The sequence below is a fragment of the Rhynchophorus ferrugineus genome, unplaced genomic scaffold (genome assembly GCF_030347505.1).
Source record: "Rhynchophorus ferrugineus isolate W39M unplaced genomic scaffold, kcgeb_rfMv2 rfM1, whole genome shotgun sequence".
Taxonomy (NCBI): domain Eukaryota; kingdom Metazoa; phylum Arthropoda; class Insecta; order Coleoptera; family Curculionidae; genus Rhynchophorus; species Rhynchophorus ferrugineus.
The window spans coordinates 82,405,728-82,418,093 of NW_027472580.1; the positions used below are offsets into that span (position 1 = coordinate 82,405,728).

Sequence of the window (12,366 nt, forward strand, 5' to 3'; positions counted from 1 at the left end):
TTACATTCAATCAACAATCATCATATTTAGACCATTTGTATAAAAAAGCGAACTATAATAATTTTTGTAAAGTCAATCCAAATATAAAATTCAACTGTTGTGAAGACTGGGAAAAACGTTGGCCTACCTAATACGCTAATAAGGTGTTTAAAATAAGTGCAAATAGGTTTAGAAAGAAGTTTTTTTTACTCGTCATCTATGAATTATTTCGATTTTATTTTAAGAGGTATTTTAACCCCGCTTCTGTTGTCACGATGCCAAACTGTCGAAGGAAACGTTCTAAAAGTTCTCGAAAAGTAGCGGAAATATCTCATTTGTCCTTGATTGCTGGTCTGTTTAGTGCAATATATGTGTTGCAGTACTTTTACTGGTAACTGTAATACCACATCAACATTCTTCTTGATAATTTCAAACAGAAAACAGCATAATAATGTTAAAATGTCTGTAGTACTAGTTGTTTTTTTATCTTTAAATTATTCGTGTCGGTGGACTTTCAAATTTGTAATTATGTTTTTATTTTACGTGATCGATTCCACATTTTAATGGAACTAATTAATGATAATTACGATGTAGGTACAATATACCAGTTTTTTTAATCATTAAATGTTTGATATCGATCGAGTTGTGTACCTATAATACAGAATATAGTTTTACTGAATATTTTCAAAAGCATATTTAGAAAATAGGTTTAAATACCCTTCTAGCGTAGAAATTTGAAAAAGATAATATTTTTTTCATATTTTCAGAGGCTACAGACAGAATTCAGGACAGAATGTGAGTGCGAAATTTGTTGTTAACGTTCTCTATACATTTTTCTGTCGTATGAATAAAACTTACAAAATATCGACTTTATTTGCTATTCAAAAAGATCAAGATGTCAAAAAAAATGGTACAAAAATGTCTCGTTTTTCCGAACACACTTAATTTGGTTTGGTTCATTACGCACAACATCAGCACTTCACTACATTGTCAATGTAGAAAACCGTTATATTTTAAAACTATTTTTCATTTATGTATTCTTTAAATATTAATAAATTTCTAGTTCAATGGATACCCAGAAGCTTTTACTTGTGTATATAAGCCCCTTTCATTTCTGTTTCACCTTTATAGTGTTGTACAACTCATGTGTATTTAGATTATTACAGAAACGCTTAAGGTGATATTTTACCATATTGAATTTGGTATATACTCTATCATTCAAAAGTTTGGAAACAAAAACGTAATTAAAAAAAGACAATGAAACAGATAAGATAAGATAATATTTATTAGTTCATTATTAATTTTTTTATTAGTTAAAGTTAGTTAAATATATTTGGTACAAATAATAATATTGAATACATTTTTCGTTCAATTTTGGCCTTGTCAAAATGGCTGTCCTTATTTTTAATAACTTGTTCACAAATTTTAATAATTATTTTTATTAAATTGCTTAAGTATTCTGAATCCTGTATCTTCCATTCACTTTGTAGGTATTCCTAGTTCAATGGACATCGATCCTTCGTTTTTCTATTAAGTTCATCCCATACTATTTCGATAGGGTAAGAGGCCATTGTGATGGCCATTGCAAAATTTCTAATATATAAATTATTTTTAAAACTTCTTCATTTCGTCTTTGCTCTAGAAACCCGTGACATTTTTTAATGAGTATTTATGAACGTCTTATTGAAAAACAAAACCTTTCCTGAAATATTTTAGGTAGCTATCTTTATTCTCAGAGTAGGGGTGCTGGCCACCGAAAAAATATCGATATTTAAAAAAATATAATAATTTAGCTAATTTAAATATAATAATAAAATTAGCCTAAAAATATAATTTTTTTAAATCTTTATTAGTTTATTAAAAATTATACTTAATTTATGCTGAAAAAATATCGATATATCGATATTTTTTCTGCATCCCTAGCTCAGAGTATAGATAACACTCTGCTGTTCAGAAGAAATCTATTTTTCATCATTTTATGTGCTTACGAACTGTAATAATTGTTAGATGAACATCAAAAAGTACAGTGTACACTCTCAATTAATAGGTTGTGAAATTGCAAGCCAATATTTCTAAGATCAGACTACACACAATAAAAAAGCATTGACTAAACCGACCAATTTTAAGAATTCAACAATTGGTGGTATAGAAAACATTGTGGCCATGAAACATGTGTTGTGGTGTTTTTTTTTTTTAAATAAGGGACAATTGATAAACCACTCATTTTGTTGTTATTGTTAAGCATAGTCGTAAAAATAATTTTAAAAATAATTTTTTTTTAAAAAACTCAATAAACTATATATATATATATATATATATATATATATATATATATATATGCCGTTTTGCTAATTAAATCGCTAATTTAAGTGATCAGAATTTATTTTTCTCAGCGGTTGGTTATTATAGATGTTGATATTTTTGTAGCTCAACACACCCTGTGTTCATACACTCATTTGTATTAACATATTCATTCATTTTCCCTTCCCTAGAAACCAGACTCGAATTGCTTTTGATTAAATATGCCAACTCCTTGAGATTTAAATCAAGGTTCTCCCATTACAGACATTTCTTTCCATCAAGTACTAAACTCAACCCGTCTAGAGAGTAACACAGGGGCTCTTGCCATAGATTCCATGCAGTTTGTAGACTCTTATCGCTGGTTTTTCCACCGACATACTCGTCCGAGAATAGATTGCCTCCATGGCGACCGTCGCAGATGACTGTCGATCTCTCCATGGGGAGTCTACCAAGGAATAATTCTGACTCTAGTAATATCGGCACCCAATTCAATCAATATAAAACTGGGAAATATCCTGAACACCTTTTCATTCTCAGACTACGAAGTGCAATGGGGGCAGAATTTAGATCGGTGACTTCAGGCTCTCCGTTCATCGAGTGTATTGATGGCTGAACTGTTTGCCATAAATAGGGCCCTGATCTCAGTACAAGATGTGCAAGACAAACGATTAGTTATGGCCTCCGATTCAATGAGCTTCTTAAAGTGCCTTCAACCATATCTACCTCTACACCCAATAGGAGAGCTTATCTGTGAACTAACCTCTAAGTTGGAAAGGAGCGGCAAAACTATCGCCTTTAAGTGGCTCCCTTCTCACTCTGGGATCACTGAAAATGAAAGAGCAGATTACTTAGCCAAGAAGGGGTAGGGATCACTTACTGATAATTTCCTCTTCTGGAGTAGATATATGAAGCATCACTCTACTAGTATCATTAGACATCTAGACCAACTCAGATGGGATCTAACAGAAAACAAGAAGCTTTGGAAGGTGAAAAAAGAGTATTATCAGGGCCTTAATACCACTAACATCAGCAGGGACAACTTAAGCTTATTCTCGCATCTCAGAATTGGTCACTGCAGAGATACAACTCGCAAAAACGGTTGGTCAACCTGGGAGAGACGATGGACCAGTGACTTAGGCTGGAGAACTTGGACAAGCTGATTAATTTTCTAACCGTAACTGGACTACTACTAGAACTATAATAGCATGCATGTTTGTTTTAATTTTTTGTATCTTGTATCCTTATCACATGGGTTGTACGAGCATTACACAGTAGCATTCATATATTCATGCATCTGAATGCTTTTAAATATTTTACTTGTCATCTTTCAACATACTTGTAAAAACATTATATATTTTAACTGATAACTGATACTGTAAATGTGTTGTTTATTGTAAATAGACCCTAAATAGTCCCGGAGGCTGATGGGTCTATAATGTATAAATAAATAAATATTCATTCATTTCTTGATCATTTTATTGACAAATATTTAATGATATTTTTGAGCTATATTATGGAGCAAATTGTGTACTTTTTCGGTAAAAATAAAATATGTGATATCCCACTTTTGTTTATGCTACAATTTATGTCTGAATCCAATTTTTTTCCATATAAGCTCATTCAAATTTCTATCATCCTACGAGAAGTATAAAAACCAACAACAAATGGAGAATGCCTGGTTCAATACGTTTTAAGGTTAGTAAACCCGTCGGGTTTGACGAAATTCGTGAGAGCCACCATATATGGAGTTTCACTTTCCCGATATGGCGCGGTATGGTCGAAGATGGTGGGCGATGGTGGTTTGTGGGAAGCTAGTACATACACACACGCGTTGATTCTTCTAGTCGAAATGTTTGATCATAAATTTATCGAATATGAATACCGGGGTCGTTTGATATGTAGGATTCAGTTTTTTTTGTGTATGGGGACCGTGAATTAATTTTAAGATGTTTTTTAAACTCGATTTTTCTTGTGGAAAGTTGTCTATATTATTTAACAGAAAAGCTGGAGGATCAGAGATTCGGGATTCCTTGTTTCCGGTCATTTTTCAGCACCGAAGATTTCGATATTAAAATTGACAAATCCTGGGATTTTCGGGGTTAAGAGTAGCGTTGGGAAATTTCGACTGAAATTGACTATCGACTGTTTGGTAATTGACTACTTTTTACAATCGACTGTTTCAGTCCCTATTTTTGGTTCGACTGATTTTACTACTTTTTATTAGCGACTGTTTCAGTTGACTGTTTCAGTCACTACTTTCGGTCCGACTAATTTTATTACTATTTACTATCGACTGTTTCAGTCTTGTATTTTTAGTTACTATTTTCGATTCTATTAGTTTCATTCGACTGATTTTTAACATTATGGCTGTCGTCCTAGCCGCGCCCTTGACAAAAATATTCCGAACTTAAGTTTATATAGATTTATATGTAATATATATAGTTTTATTTGGTAGTTTGCTTGTAAATAACAATATACTGTATATTAATATAGCAGCATTTTATGATATTTTTCAAGATTGTTAATGTAATACTTTTGGTAAAGTAAAATACTTTTGGCTGTTTTTATGGCAATAATAGGTAATACTTTTTTTTTGACTTTTTGGTTTCGATCTAACTCTTTCGATTTTTGATCAAGCCTACTGATTGTCAAAACTTCTTCCCTAAAATCCTGACGACACAATTTAGATTCGAAAGGTTCCAGAAATTGAATCGATTCAAAAAGATTTAAAGAAGTTTTTACAATAACAGTTAAATTTTGTAAAAAAATATTAGCCGTAAAGAGGTAAACCATATTAAATATTTATACTATTAAAATATTTGTAATAAATACATTTTCTCATAGGAAAACTCTTCTTTAATATTCATCAATTTATTTTCTTCGCTATTAAAAAGTACGAGAAAATAATGATGGTCCTGACACTTCTTAGTTAAGATTTATTTTAGCAGAAGGTAAGGCAGATAAATCTTTTTTACAATCTGTTTTTATTATTTTATAACTTTTCAGTAGAGTGATGCATTTTGCTATCTGCAATCCTCGATTTAAAGAATCACTATTTGGTATTACAAATTATGCTGAGGCGATACAAGACATTATCACAAAAGAGATATATTCCATTCTAACTTCAAAAAATACAAATACCGTATTACAACTAGAATTTCAAGTAACAAACACTGACGGAGAATCTATTTCATCTTAAGACATTTGGATAAAAAAACTAGCTAGAATGAAAGAAATAATTACACCAGATGCTACAACAACTTTACAAAGTAACATCATCATATCATACATACAACATCTAATATTCAATAAGAAATCTCATTACGGGAGAAAAGCTGATCATGTATATTATTTTTTTGTATCATATATTTTGTATTTTATATTATCATGTATATTATTCAATTTTTATTTAGCAGTTATGGCTATTTTTACAAATCCACAGAACATTCAAATATAAAAGTAATTCTAATTCTTTTAAAATGAAATTCATTTCATATTACATACAAATGAAATAGTAAAAATAATTTCTATATGCTTTCCTATTTTTATAAAAACATCATATTCAAATTAGTTTACATATTTGAACAATTAACAAAACCTTCAAGAACCATATAAATAAACATTACCATAAAAAAGACCAAAATCGTTTAGATAAAACCCAGCCAATATAGTTAAGACCAAATGAAAAAGCCACCACTGTATATGAAAGCAGTGAAATTCTCCTAAATATATTCAAATATGATCAACTATGATCGCTACTATTCTTGATCTACAAACCCCATTAATGAATTGACTACCTAGAGCTTTCGGTTAACATATTGTACATTTATTACCCTAAAATGAATCATTATTCATTACATCATTATTTTTACAAAACAATTATTTATTTACTTATACTATTATATAATAATGCATTGTATTTTTCTTGTCGTTAGATCATTAGGGTGTCGTTGACAGTTTTATATTTGATTTATTTGATCCAGGTCTACTTTAGTTAGCAAATTTAATTTTTCTATAGTATCACTGTACACTGTTCTTACATCTTAGCAAAATGCTATCTAATTTCTTCTTCTCTAAATATCACATTCTTCGACTTTCACTTTCAATAAATTCTAGCTACATCAAACCTAAAAATAAAATTTAAATCATTACTAAAATATACTATGTTTAAAATAAATGTCTAATTATTACCAGTTACTACAATTTTTGCTACTATTCTTGATGGACAAACCTCATTAATGACTTGATTACTTCCAACACAACAAGATTCATTTTCTTCTCTGTTCTTGTTATCGTTAAATTTTGGCACCTATTCGATGTGGTTGAAAATGATGTGTTATAAATTTGGCAGCTAACATTCCCACTATAAATAAAATTGATGCTGTTTGGATGTTATAACTTTTAAAAATATAACCTTACATTATGCACTTAACCTCGTTCTTCGATATTTTAAAACCAATGTATGTTAAACCATCAAGAATAACACAACAATTTAATTATTATTACTGTCGAATTATTAATGTAACACAAAATCTAAATATCCTAGATTTTGTTCTTGTTTTGACTTGATCGACTATACAAATCGACTTGAAAAGAACGTACCGCCACTAGAAAAGGATGGCAATATAATTTATTCTTTTCTATTTTCAAATCCGGAGGTATATGTGAAGTAACGTATTCTATATATTACAAGATACTATATAGTACATCATATTGCATTTTATTAATATTATTTTGTCTATTACCTATGAGTATTGTGGCAATAATAACTCAGATGTTTTTCAGTATTAAGAATTTGTCAGAATATTAAAAACGCAATTAAAATTGGGTAAGCATCGTAAACCTAAAATATTATTTTAAAAGGTCTTCCTTGAAATGACACTAAAAAACAAGATGCTAAAATATAATTTCGCACTTTTTTCTCTTTCTATTTTATGAATACTGAACTGTTTTGTCAATAAAGCCTGTTTTTATATAGTGCTTGCCTTTTTATTACCAGTTTTATCCAGGCTCTATCCCGAGATTGTATGTTGGAGATACCGAAATCCCGAAATTAAAAAAAATAACTGGCCTCAGTAATCTAGAGAGGACCCATAGAAGCACGTTTTTGGTAATGAAGTTTATACTCACAACGGCAAGTATAATTATAAGTTTGAAGTGTTTAAATTGAAGGGTTTTGTATGTATTCAAATATGATTCGTAGCGTTATCTACACTCTCTCCATTCAACAAGTCGCCATTTATTTCCGTTAAAATAAATTAGTTTTCAGGTTTAAACTGTACGCGTAGAAGGCATTTGGAAATATGCGTACATATTCCAATCTATGAAACCCATTATATTATATTTTAGTCTAAAGGAAGTTATTGATATTTTAATATTGTGAGATAATTTAAAAAAAATACATTTTAAGGTACCTTGAGCCATGATTGATTGATTTAATTAATATTTATCTTTGGCTTGTATTAATATTATATCAATTTTAAGGACGATTTTGATCTTTATATCGATCACTGTGGTTTAATATTAGTCATATATTTATTTTTATACATCATTTCCGTGACAATAATGACTGATATGTAAAGATTCTGATAAAAAATTCTATTGTAAATGTTGTCGGTCGTTCAATAATGACTAAAAACTAATTATTTTATTTTTCGAAATAATTTAATTTTTTTCTCTGATTTTCAACGATTTTTCAATATTTGGATCCCATTACCTCCATTTTTAGAGGTGTAAGAAGACATAGAAATTAAACATAGTTAAATTTGGCTTATATGCTGGATGTTGAAACAATTTTCATAATTTAATTAACTGATTTTGGTGGTGATTTTGTTGATTGTCTTGTTCTTCGGTAAGCTGGATTTTTAAGTAATTTTTTGCACATAATTGGTTCAAAGGGTTATAGTACTTATTATAAATTATTTTGTATGCTTTTGTATTTTAAAAACCTCACGCTGACACCTTAGTCTTGAAATATATATTGGAGTCTCCTTTACACCAAGGATTTAGCTGGACTGGATCTACTAATTGTCGTGGGCTCGAAACCACGAACCATGGCATTAAGTCTATTGACTAACGACTAGCCAAAAGTGGAATTCTTGTTCCATTATTGGTGGTTGAAAATGTACTGTTTTTGAAACAAGAAGCTTTGGAAGAAGCAAGACGCTCACTTAGAAATCATTTGTTTTTGGAGAAGCAGCTTTACCTGACACATTTACCATTTCAAAATGAATATTTCCGTAATAAAAGGGTTTAAAGTTTTTACAATAAATTTAATTATTACAAGATGTTAAATTTTTTCCTAGTCAAAAAAATGACACGTCGACTTTAAATGGCTTCTAACGAATTGACTGTTAGAGGTTTCAGTTATGCCGTTATAGAAGATGAAATGTTGTCCATTTTTAGTTCTATGCTAATAAATAGATGATAATCTGTAGATTTATTGAATAGCCTGGTATCGTTTCGTTCATTGTTCAGTTCACAATCATAATTAATTCAACAATTATGATAAATTATGAAGGACTAGAATAAGGACGTATTTTCTACTTACAGAAGTGTTTGTTATAAACAATAATGTTTGGTAAGAACTTGAAAATGTGGGTCGTAATAACTAGAGAAAGTTCTGTTTTCAAAAATTTACAAATTTCGAAATAAATTATTATGATCAGGGCGGCATGAAGGATCATGACGTTGTAATAATTTCGAAATATGGGTCATACTTTGCATTATTTTGATAACCATTATTTCTGATTTGTTGACTTTCCTAAATATAGCTTCGTAGATTTACGAAATGTTTTTTTCCCGATGATTTCTTCTTTTGTTTAAAGGGGGGTGAAGTTATCAACTTAAAATAAGTTTTGCTGCTTTTGGGAAAAAACAAACCTTATTTTTAATATAATTTTTTATTCTAAAAATAATCATTTTTCTGTTATATTTTTAAGTCTTTTTTATTTGGATTGGATCTACTGTTTAACATGGGCTTCGAACCACGGTGCTCGGCATTAAGTCTATCGACTAGCGAGTGACCAACTTAGAGATCATCCCAGAACACATTTGGTTTTACCCAGCCTGGTTATTGGCGCAACTGGGATGAATTTCCATGTCTCCATCTTTTCGTAAAAATTCCATTAATTTACTACCGTGCCTCAAATGTATTATAAAATTCACCTTTATGAACATTAATTTAAAAGTATCAGGCACACCATATTAACATTTAAGTGACATTGATACGTGACAAAACAATTGATTTTGTCTACTGCGGTAGGGCTGTTTTCATGGAGTGGTATTTTGTGCGGTTATTTTATTTATCAATTAAACTAGAACTAATTTGTAGATTCGGTTATTATTCTGATAGTATTTAGATTGTATTTTAATAATTTTTCATTTTTTAAAGGCATTCATCGAGAAAAGATGGAATAGATGGAAAAGAATATTTTTCATAATTTTCTACCATTTTTCACTTTTCTGGTAATACGGCGACCCAGCATCGAAGAACGACGTTGGTTTAGCAGCGATCCAATAATCAGCCCATTTTCGCACTTCTTTAGAATTTCGCGGCTCTATGCTATCCAAGCCATGTTGCATCCATACGAACAAGTAGTAATAGAAGCCGCTATATCTGATTAGTACACGGGTATGGTAGATCTTTCCGCTCGAATATTACTCTTGAAACCTATTGTCGAGAGCTGCCATTCAAGACGATAATTTAGCGTATACATATCTCTGTATCAACAATTTCATTCAGTTGTAGCAGCTCGAAATTTACTACATGTTGCTGGCCCACCATATGCACAGTAATATGTTATTATCATTACATCATATTATGTTTCACCATGTGGATAGCTTTTCTGGACTAACCCATGACATTTAGTGTTTGATATTGTCATAGTAGTCATCTGATAATATATGATGAACAACATCACCGTAAGTTTTAAAAGTGTTTGATTCAACAGCAGAATTTATCAAATTAATAAGCGGAAGTATTGAATGTCGAAAATATAATATAATTTTAAGGGCCTCAATGTTAGTTTATGTAGACATGACTCAATAATACTAAATGGGAAACTGTTAATTTGTGTAGTAAACTGTCAAAATCATTTAACAGTTAGGTTCCAGGCCTCCACTGATGACGTCTACAGTGAGATGTACTTGTTCCATGATCCTTACTGAATCCAAATGGTCAGCTGGGGACAGTACGCGAGGTCATATTCCTTGGGTTTGCCTGGTTTGGGCACCATTACGACTTGGGTAATTGTCCATAGTTCTATGAAATGTTCGAGATTAAAGTTGGCGTTAAATATTCTGGCGAGGTTCGTGATTCCCTTGTTGTAGATTTTTCAAGAGATTATTTTTTTTTATTATAAAATAATTCAACACGAAAAACATCTTCCCAAGAAAACCTTCCGTCCAGTTCTCTAGAATCAACTACAAATTTTTAAATGTAGTCTAATATCTTGGTTGCAATTAATAATTTGAGGACCTAATATTTTTTCCATTATTCGCTTTCTGTAAAATGACCCCCTCCCCAATATAAGTACTAATCAAAATCCGAATACTAATTTCAATAACAGTGAAGGGTTATACACCTTTTCCGCTATATGAATCCAACTTAAATTGACCTTTACGCTGATATTTTAAGCAGCAGGTGCTTAAAACGGAGAACGTTTACTATTTGCGCATCCGTAATGCATCGGCCAGATATCTGTACCCGGCCATTATTTAAAATACGATTCCGAAGCGTCACCCGAACGCATTACCTCCGTGGAACACGGTCGAGAATCGGTAATATGGGAATTATCAGCCTATTCTTAACATTACGAGGTGAAAGTTAATGGCACCAACAATATCTCTATCCGTTAAACCAATACTGTTAGGTTTCTATTAGCGTGCCATTTGAAATATTCCGAGCTTACATGCGGCAAAACATTTTTTGTTATCGGTGTTTCTTTTTTTTTAGGTCATGAACCGTACCGTGTAGTTTTTTTGCCATTAAATTATTAACCGTTTTAGGTTTATTAATAATAGTTATGATTTAGATTGTTTATACATTTTACTATATTTATTTTAAAGTAACACTATACTATTTTACTTTCTTATTAAATAAATACTTTGATAATGCTCAGTTACTGGTAACATTATTTATTTTAAAGGGTTATATCTTTGCCCAAAAAAGGTTCTTTCTTATATATTAGTTTTAAGTCTTTGTACCATCGAGGGTTTATCTGAACTGGACCTACAGTTTTAAAGTGTGCTCCGAACCACAGTCCTCGCCATTAAGCCTACCGACTAGCGAGTGACCAACTTTGAAATCATCCCAAAAGATATCCAGTCTTACCCAGCCTAGTTACTGGCGTGACTGAGATGATTTTTCCTTGTCGGATTTTGCAATCCTGCTTAAGGACAATCACAAACATAAATTTACGGCCATTCCCCAGCAGGATTCGAACCCGCAACTATCGCAACAGTAGGTGGACCGTCCTGTCGCCACCACTGCGCCAAACAAGCCGGTCTAAATATTTTTTTCTGACTACGTTTTAAATAAAGTCACATGTTCAACATAAGTTATGAATAAATGTGTAGGAATTAAAACATTTTACAGAAAAATGCGATTTGTTGAATGAATGATACGAGACTTTATCATTCAGATTTTAAAGTTATCACTAAGTTATCCATTACTTAAATGTATCACATCCTTTCTGAAGAGAGCATCAAAGGTATTTTAGCGTATTAACAATTTTTACTTTTAGTAGTGATGTGATTTGTGACAATCTGTTATACCTTCGTCCGCCCGTTTATCTTCCAAATTACAGAGTTCCGATTCGACATTTTTATGGTATTTGACAAAAGTTTCGGAATTCTGTAATTTGGAAGATAAACTGGCGGACGAAGGTACAACAGATTGTCACAAATCACACCATTACTAAAAGTGAAAAATCTTGAATTTGGAATTTCAAATTTTGGAAATTTAGTAGTTTTACGCTTTTGATTACCTTATATCTTGAATTGTAATGCGTCTCCTAAATTTGAGTATACCATAAATGGGCTTGATGTGTTGAGGCTTCTAGATTCAAATGATGTTTTTAGTTC

General features: G+C 31.1%; 1 protein-coding gene across 1 annotated transcript in view; it reads left to right on the top strand.

Annotated features, from left to right (window-relative positions):
* Amph (Amphiphysin) overlaps positions 1–12,366 on the top strand; it is a 146,775-nt gene that overhangs the window by 31,292 nt on the left and 103,117 nt on the right. The window lies entirely within an intron of this gene.